Raw genomic sequence first — 9962 nt, 5'->3', positions numbered from 1 at the left:
TTGATTCTCTTTGGGTGCCGGGGTGGCTCATTCCGTTGAGCTTCTGACTCTTGATCTCGGCTCAGATCTTGATCTCAGGGTCATGAGTTCAAGCCCTGTGTTGGGCTCCAAGGTGTGGAGCCTACATGAAAAATGGATTCTCCTAAATTGAGTTTCTTTCTTTTTTTAATATTTTGTTTATTTATTTGTCAGAGAGAGAGGGAGAGCAACGGGCAGAGGGAGAAGCAGGCTCCTTAGAATCCAACACAGGACTCGATCCCAGGACCCTGTGATCGTGACCCCAGCTGAAGGCAGATGCTTAACCCGCTGAGCCACCCAGGTATCCCCTAAGTTGAGTTTCAGACAGGATGAGTAACCACATAGGTAGAAAATTCAGGGTTAAAGAACTCAGAGGAGGTGACCCTCAGGACGGTGACTCTCTTAGGCTCCCAAGGGCAAACACGACTCATCTGCAGAGAGGTAGTGGCTTCACATTCTGAGGGACTGGTGGTGGATCCCACAACAAGTCACATCTGGCTTCCAGATCTGTACTTTTCTCCAGATACACACATGGGATAGGGTAATCAGACAAGCTGTGTACTCACAAAGGGCTACTAATAGATTTTCCAAAATTTGGGGGTGGGGCCACACCACAGGAAGGATCCCTTACACTAGCTCTGCTTCTATCTGTTTCCCCTTCTCCTTCCCTAACTCTTGCCCACATTGACTATCTGACAATTTCTTGGTTCTTAAGTTTCTTAAGTTGAGACAATGTCAATGTTAGTGTCACACAAGTGTCTTACACCCAAGTGGGAGTCTCTCTAAGGAAGGTGCCATGAAGTAAAATGTATCGGATACAATACATACACATTGCAAATAGGTGGTGCCAATTGTTCTCAAAAAATGGCCACATTAATCTGTATTCAAGAGCGTCTAAATCCTTAGGTTCCCATACACTGACAAATACAAGATCTTATCTTTCTTTTTTTCTTTTTCAGTTTTTGCCAATCTGATGGGTGACAAATAACATCTCCTAGTAACCATGAGTTGTCCTTTGTCCTTTTCCAATGGGTGGTAGCCGGGACCAGAGTGCAATCAGGAAAACAAAGCCCACTTCTAGCTTTCCAGTCCCTCTCCTGAAATTGGAGTGGAGTAATTTCAAAAGAAAAACAAATCTACTAGCAAAGCAGAAATACAGCAAAGGAACGAGAGCCCCAGCATCACAAAGCAGAGTTGAGATGAATATATTTGGAGCTAACTTTAACTTTAAGAGCAGTACGTTTCCATAGTCATTGGAAACTCATATTTCTTCTGGGTTTCCTACCCACAGACAATGCATTTGTTGCTTTTTGCATTGTCTTTTTCTGAATTATTTAAAGAAATTCATTATTCATTTTTCTTATACAAAGTCTTTAGACAACACACCCTGTGGAGCACACACACACACACACACACACACATATCTTTGGTTAGACCCCGGATTTGCTGCTCTGCCTTTCTGGCTGCCCATTTCGAGTTTCACTGGTGACATCTAAATTTGTGGTTTTCCTGTGTTCAGGGCCTAGAATTCTTTTGAGTTAAATTCATGAACTAGGTCCTGATCCCACCTAGTCTTCAGGGTTTGAAGCACAACCCGGTTGCTGAGGTATTCTGAAGTTCTGGAATCATGTACCCAACAGCCTACTTGATAGTTGGTACCTAATAAGCATCTCAACTTTACGTTACTCAAAATGGAAATCTCCTTTAAAAACCTGGAAACCAAATAAAAGCAAACACAACTCACCCTCCTTTATTACTGTTTACCATTCAGTTAATGACAACTCCATATTTTCAAGTGCTCAGGTTAAACACAAGAAACCATTCTCAACTCCTCTTCTTTGCCAATCATGTATTGAGTTTAATTGTCATCGAGGTTTTACACCACTGAGGGTTTTCATCCCTGAACTTGATAAAGCTCTGCCTTTTAAGCACAAGACTTCTAAAATCAACTGAATTATATTAATAGCTATGGTGCAAGCCTCCTTGAATTACTACATAAACTCTGCTTGATTATGATTTATGAATTATTAACATGGCTTCTGATTTTACTGATATTTTACTCATTATACATTGATATATATATATTTTTAAAATCTGAGTTTCTATTTAATCTCTTAAAAAATACTTGAGGAGCATCTGGGTGGCGCAATCTGTTAAGTGTCTGCCTTCAGCTCAGGTCAGGATCCCAGGGTCCTGGGATTGAGTCCCACATCCGGCTCCCTGCTCAGTGGGGAGTCTGCTTCTCCCTCTCCCTCTGCCTCTCCCCTCTGCCCATTCTCTCTCTTCCTCAAATAAATAAATAAAATCTTAAAGAAATACTGACCTCAAAGCTCCTACCAAAAGTTTATACATTTCATTTAATATATTTCTACTTTCATTATTCTAATAATTTCCTATGGTCCTGCACATCTTTAGGTCAAGGTCTTGTCTTTACTCTTATCTCCCCTTCCCCAACATGGGTCCTTCATAATTGAGAGTTACTGAAATGTTGTGATTAATTGATGCCCCAGAGCAGAAGCACTTCTACATCTCTTACTCCTACCCAGTGTTCTGCACAATGTTAGGGATATTGTAGGTTCTAAGGGTGGTTAATAGAAGTGGCAAATGTAATAAGTTCAAAATAGTCGTGCCAGGGAGGGGCTCAGTCAGTTAAGTCACCAACTCTTGATTTCGTATCGTCTCCGGTCACAAGCTCACAGTGATGAGAGCAAGCCCCAAGGAGGTCTCCAGCTGATTGCAGAACTTCCTTAAGATTCTCTCCCTCTCCCTCTTCCCCATATCCTGCTCCCCCATTCGCTCTCTCTCTCTTAAAAAAAAACAAAAGTTGTGCCAGTAAAAGTGTGAAAACTTCTGTCCTATTCCATCTTTTTCTGGTGAGTTACTTTGGTCTTCTCAGGTGACCTATACATCGCTAATGAGGCATTTCTTTTCTTTTCTTTTTTTTTTTTTAAAGATTTTATTTATTTATTTGACAGAGAGAAATCACAAGTAGATGGAGAGGCAGGCAGAGAGAGAGAGAGAGAGGGAAGCAGGCTCCCTGCTGAGCCCAATGCGGGACTCGATCCCAGGACCCTGAGATCATGACCTGAGCCGAAGGCAGTGGCTTAACCCACTGAGCCACCCAGGCGCCCCTAATGAGGCATTTCTGAATCTTTCCCTCAATTTGCTGCATGATTGGGGCAATTGTTTTCATTGTTCTATAGTATAAGTTTCTCAGCTTTGAAATAAGAATAATGGGAATACAATAGTCCACTCAATATACCATGCCATGTTCTAGTCCCTAAATAGTGAGAATAAAACAACTCATGAAGGGCGCCTGGGTGGCTCAGTGGGTTAAAGCCTCTGCTTTCAGCTTAGGTCATGATCCCAGGATTCTGGGATCAAGCCCCACATTGGGCTTTCTGCTCAGCAGGGAGCCTGCTTCTTTCCTCTCTCTCTGCCTGCCTCTCTGCCTACTCGTGATCTCTGTCAAATAAATTTAAAAAAATAAATAACTAAAAACAACTCATGAAGTTATCAAAATTGAGTAATTGCATAAAGCATCAGGGACATACTAAACACAGCTATGATAGCTGTTACTGTGACAGGTGTATCCAAAGGTATAAAAGCCATTAATTCATTAATTCCTGCCCTCCCCCGCAAAGATGATTATGCCACAGTTGTGCCTTGCTTACCTCATAATGCTATTATGCAAAAACTCTTCTTCACTTCTGAACGACGGCTTTGTGGCTAGGGTCTTCCTGGTTGGAAACGTTTTTGCTTTCAGCAATTTTCATATAATGTGCCACTGCCTTCTGGTCTGCAAAGTTTCTGATGAAAAATACATACATTAAAAAAAATTTTTTTTGGCCACCTGAACATTGTAGTAGAAACTGACCTTTAAAATTGAAGGAAATCATTTGTATATAGACTCCACAATTTCCCTTTTCCTGAATTCACGTCTTTCTCCCCAGAAACAATAGTGGATCTGCAAACATAACCCACGCAGCACGCTCTCAGTTCAGGCCGCGCGTCCCGAGGAAACCATGACCCTGGTACGTCACTCCGGCTAAAATACTGCTTAACAAAGGAGAAGATCCACCGAGGGGCCAACCCAGAACAGGACCAGCTCCGTCCAAGGCAACGCGCAGCATCCCTCGACGGTCACGTTCGACAAGAGCGAGTTTGCTCTCCTGCTGCCTGCCAAGCTGCGGTTCTCCCACCGACGCAGCTCTGGGAGGCCAAGAGCTTCCTGCTGGTGGCTGGGGCCCGCTGGGCCATTTTGGTGAGTTCGGGCGCCGCCTGCTGGCCATTCGGTGCAGCGACGGAGCCTTGTGTGCAGGGCTTCGCAGTGGTCCAGGGGAAGCCTCCATTTCGGACTCCCCAGTTGTTCTGCTGATGGCCGTGGTGATGCTCTGCTCCATTTCTCACACTTTATACCTCTTAGTATATGTCATCTTGTACTTTTCCAATCATTTCTCATATTCACCTAAATTTGTAACATCAGTAATTTTTCTTTTTAATCCATAAGAATCAGTAGCTCAGTGTTCTCTACACTAGAGTCACTGAAATGTTTGTAATTCAGTCCCTCCCTGGTGCAGGGGCTGGAATTCTCATGGGTCTTGTGTCCCAGATTCTCAAAAATTTATGGTTAGAATTAATGAAGCAATCTCAAAGAGCCATCTGGGATATATTAAATACGGTTATTTTAAAATTATTAATAAAGTTATTACTTTTGCTGGTCACATTTTAGGCTCTCAGAAATAATCGCCAATTGATCATTTCATTTGGCTTATGCAAAATAATAAAATTACTTTGTCATCTGGTCTATGCATGAACACATTCAGAGGTTGAAGACGAATTAATGACGACACAGAATTTGTAATCAGTGAGGTAGGAGACAGTAAAGGAACACGGATGTGTAAGAAGCCTAGGCTTTTGAGAAAATACATGTAATTCACTACATGCAGTTTGCACAGGCATCTAATGCTGTGGGTGAGGAGATGGAGTTTGGAATCTGAGAGAGCAGGTTTTTAAACCTGGATTTGTTATTGGCTTATTAGGTTGTTCTATTTTATCTAAACTCTTAGGAGGTGCTGTTTGGACACAATAGTATTAACAACTACATTGAAAGGATTGAATGGGTCCCTTACAAGGGCGAAGTATTTGTAGTTGCTATCATCATCAACATCAGTCTTGATAAAGTCTTTGATAAACTCTATGGAATTTGGTAGCTCCTTTAGGATCATCATCAAAGAGTAGCATGGTAACATATAATGAGTCAACAATTAGGATTAACATACCATAAACAAATGAAGTAAGCCTCAAAAAATGCATTTTTCATCCCAAGTGAATGTGGAAACTAAAAAACGATTCTAATAAAACTTTGTCATACCCACGATATTTGGGGATCTTCTTATCAGGGTGTTCTGGACTGAATGTGTGTATCCAAAATTCATGTTGAAACCCTACTCCTCCGTGAAATGGTATGAGGAGATGTAGTATTGGGGAGATAATTGGGATTAGGTGAGTGTATAGGGAGGAGGTCTCCTGAATGCAATCAATGCTTTTATGAGTCGCAAGATAGTTTGTTTCTTCTGTCTGCTCTCTACCAGGTGAGGCTGCAAAGAGAAGTTAACCATCTGCAATCCAGAGCTGAACAAGCTGACACCCCGATCTTAGACTGCCAGCCTCCAGGATCCTGACAAATACATTTTTGTTGTTTATAAGACACAGTCTTTGGTAGTTAAGCAGCCTGAACTAAGACTGGGGGCATCACTCACTTAGCACTGCCAACATACTAGTTGAGATTGAGCCTACATATTTCTAGTTCAAATCATACTGACAGAGATGAAGCACTCATGTATAACTATTTAACTTTCATTTAAAAAAGACCTGATATCTGTGCTCACAGGGGAAAAGGTAGATGCTGAATCCAAGAAAGAAGGGGAATGATGGCCGGTCTAAAAGGCTTGAGTAATAATGAGAATGGGAATAATGAGAAAGGAAACAGCAAAAAGTAGGCTGCCAGGAAGTCTGCTCGGGAACCAGAAGTTAATGCTGGATGCTGGTGTTTGGTTCCCCAACCCCGCCCTAAGCAGATCGTCTCAAATACAACTTTAAAATAATTTTTATTCTTCAGGTTTTGAAAAAATGTTGGAGGCCATACCAGTTGTTCACTAACCATGGCCTGCTCTAAATATTTGCACCAACCATTCCTTTATTCACTAACCAGTAAGAAGGAGGGCAGTGAAATTAGCCACTTGCTGGATATCATGTACCAGGGACCATCAATGACTTTCAGTATCTCCAGGGTCAAAAACCTTTTCCCTAATTCCTGAATTTTCCTGTCAACTTGCTAATGAAGAAGAAAAACTGACTTGATTCCAGGGCCAAAATTATTTTATTTATTTTCCTGCTTTTCTTGAAAGGGCAGCAGGAGGATATGATATCTTTTCAATGTTATCTGCCCATGGGAAAATATTCTCAAAGCAGTAGGCTATTTTGCATTGTTTCTTTCTTTCTTTCTTTCTTTTTCTTTTAAAGATTTATTTATTTATTTATTTATTTATTTATTTGACAGACAGAGATCCAGGTAGGCAGAGAGGCAAGCAGAGAGAGAGAAAAGGCGGGGGCGGAGGAAGCAGGCTCTCTGCTGAGCAGAGAGCCCAATGAGGTGCTCTATCCCAGGACCCTGGGATCATGACCTGAGCTGAAGGCAGAGGCTTTAACCCACTGAGCCACCCAGGCGCCCCTATTTTGCATGGTTTCTTAGTAAATCCACAGTGAATGTATCAGCTCAGAAAGAAAGGATTTACTGGTGAATCCAGACTTATTAAAATTTTAAACGTTTTATGATTTTACACTTTATACTTTTTGATTTTTAGATGCTTATCTAAAGATCTATTTTTTAGCACAAGGTGTTTCTTTATGTTTACAATTATGATAAATGTTTATGCATATAAAGACTTACTCAACATGTCACTGTGATAGGTATCAAGGAAAAATATATCCTAATTTGCTGTCGGACTTGACTAATTCATGGGGTAAATATGAACTCCTAGCCCCCAATTACACAAAAGTCCTTATTGACATGACTGGGAAAATTCCGTTTTCCCCATGCCAAACAGTTGTATTTTTAAAATATTCAGAAGATGATCCATTTCGGTACTTTTAAAAAGGGTTCAAAGTTTATTTAAACTGTGCATTCAGCCAATTTTTAACATCTTTAACACTGACGAAAGTGCTTCCATAAAGCTGATCTGCTTGAGAAATGGAAGTTCGGCCTGTGTGCATTCCTATTTGCATACTCACATGTACACCTTCCATCTCTTTGTGAAAGAGCATCCCTCTTCCTCATCCCAGGCCTCTGGTGCACTGCCCCCTGGTGCAAAACCTCTGTGACACCAAACAGAGGGACCATTCCAGAAGACTTAGCTTTGGGGAGAGATTCCCTTGATGCGTAAGTACAGAAGATTCTAGCAAGATGCTTAGGACTAACCAGGGACTGTCTCTCTTCAGTCCCACATTTCCTTATTCCCTTCAAAAGAACTGAACATCAAATGTGCTGAATTTTCAATCTTCTTTATCCTCAGTCCTACAACCACCATAGGCTTTATCTTGCTTCTGTCATTCTGTTCATAACCAAACGTTTTGACGTTCTCTGTCCTGTCTGTTCCTACTTCACATCAGGTCTTCCTGCATTCACCAGAATGTGGCTTCAGCCTCTCAGTTCTCCTGAAACTCCTCAGCCAAGGTTTCTAAGAAACTACACCTTACTGAGGTCAGAGATAGCTGTCAGTCCCCTTGGCTGATATTTCATAAACATCTGACCCTTCTGAGCACATTGTCCATGTCCAAGGCTGACCTCCAACTATCTTCTGCTTTTCTGCTGCTCCTCCTCTCTGTCTTTTAGTGATACTCCCTCTCACATTGGGGGCATTTTGATGTTCCTCAAAATTCTTTACTAGGTGCCACACTCCTCTCTGCATATACAGACTCAACGTCCCAACTAGTTCAGAACTATTTAATCAGAAGTTAAATAAATATTGTTTAACATTGTCACAGAGACCCAAGCATTGTCAAAGATACAGATCGTTCAACTGAAAAGAAGGAAAGAAGTAATCTTCAAGAGATCATCGAGTTCGTTTTCATCAATGGTAGAAAAGTCATATTCAATGATTGTTATTTTTTCAAGATTTCTGTTGTTTGTCAGAGAGAGAGAGAGAGAGAGAGAGAGAGAGCGCACAAGCAGAGCACAAAGTGGCAGCAGGAGAGGGAGAAGCAGGCTCCCCACTGAGAAGGGAGCCCTGTGTGGGGTTCCATCCCAGGACCCTGGGATCCTGACCTGAGCTGAAGGCAGATGCTTAACAGACAGTCACTGAGCTGTCCCTCAACTGTTGTTTCGATGTAAATAAAACAGACCTTCAATTCAGTTGAAGTAGTTGACAACACTACTATGAGCTTGAATATTTTCAATATGAGAAGTTTTGAGGTTTCATGTTTTACATTTTCACTTAATATCTGCTGTCTAATATGTCATGTGGACCAAGTTGACTGGAACGCTGTTGGAGTCTTCAGGTTCCTCCTCTGCAGTCTGCAATCCTGTCCTGCCGGGTCCCCCACTGTCTCGCCAGCAAACTGGCCTCAGTGTGGGGTGGATACACAACTTCCTTTCAGCGACGACGCGCAGGAGGCTAGGCTGGCTGTGCGTGGCTCTGTCCACTGTGTCCTCCCTGCCGTCCAGGCAAGGCCTGTCATCTGGTCTCTCTTCGCCTTGTCACATCAACCCATTGGCCATCATCCCCTCAACTCCTCATTCTTCCATCAACCCTTGTGCCTTGGCCCTGTCGCCCCATCCTCCTGGCATGGTGTTGCCTCATCACCCCATCGTCCCATCACCCCATCATGTCATAGCCCCATTGTCCTGTCATCCTTTCAGCCAGTCCCCACAATGCCCCACTGTCTCAAATCCCTATCATCCTGCTGTCCCTTCCCCATGGACCCACCCTCCAGTTGCCCCATCATCAAGTCTCCTCATCACCCATGCCCTGGTGCCCCATCACCCCAATGTCCCATCATCCCATCATTCTGTTGCTCCAGTGTCCCATTACCTGTCGCCCCATGCCCCCACCTCCCCGGGGTCCCATTTCCCACCCTGTATCTGATCCTCCCATTGTCCCTCCACATCCCCCAATCATGCCAGCTTCCCATCTTCCCACTGCCTATTGTCCTGTCCCTTCATTGCCCCGTTGACCTGCCATTGGTTGTCTGTGGATGTTGCTTATGTGTCACCCGGGCTTTAGGAGTTAAATGCAAATGGTTTCCATTTTATTATTTTTGGAGATAAAGTGACTCAGCCCATTATAATTATGTTAACTGCTGAAGTGGAAAAAAAAATGTTGACACTAGCTAGGTGAATGTCTAGCAGCTAGTGAAGTTTAAAACTATTTTCTGAGATGAAGCAAAATGGAAAGTTAATATCTAAGTAGACATGTTAAGGAAATAATTTAGATTTCCAATTATTTTTAGCCATTGTGAAAGATGTATAAGGATGTTCTTCCTTTACTATAATTGGTGTGTATTTGTATGAATTTTTAATTTGAATATTTTGAATGTGAAAGACTGCTCAGTAACCAGAAGTTTAATACCAATTATATTTTAGATTGTCATAGAGTGGCGAGAAATTGTCCAACCTGTAGTCCTGTCCACTGCAAACAAGTAAGGGAGAAATATGGAATGCACGATTGACTTAACTTTCATCAAATGTAGGAAAGAAAAGTTATTCTATTGTTGTTTTGGTGTAAATAAAATGTTTCACTTCCATTGAAAAAGGTGCCTAAAATATTCTGAGTTGGAATATTTTTAATATGAAAATATTTTAATATTTTGTCTAACATTTTAATCTAATACGTATTGTGAAATATTTCATGCTGATCAAGTGGACTGCAATGCTGTACGAGTGT

This window comes from Neovison vison, chromosome 9 (genome assembly GCF_020171115.1).
Source record: "Neovison vison isolate M4711 chromosome 9, ASM_NN_V1, whole genome shotgun sequence".
NCBI classification, from domain to species: domain Eukaryota; kingdom Metazoa; phylum Chordata; class Mammalia; order Carnivora; family Mustelidae; genus Neogale; species Neogale vison.
The sequence above is the reverse complement of the archived record's forward strand: the minus strand, read 5'-3'. Positions refer to the sequence as shown.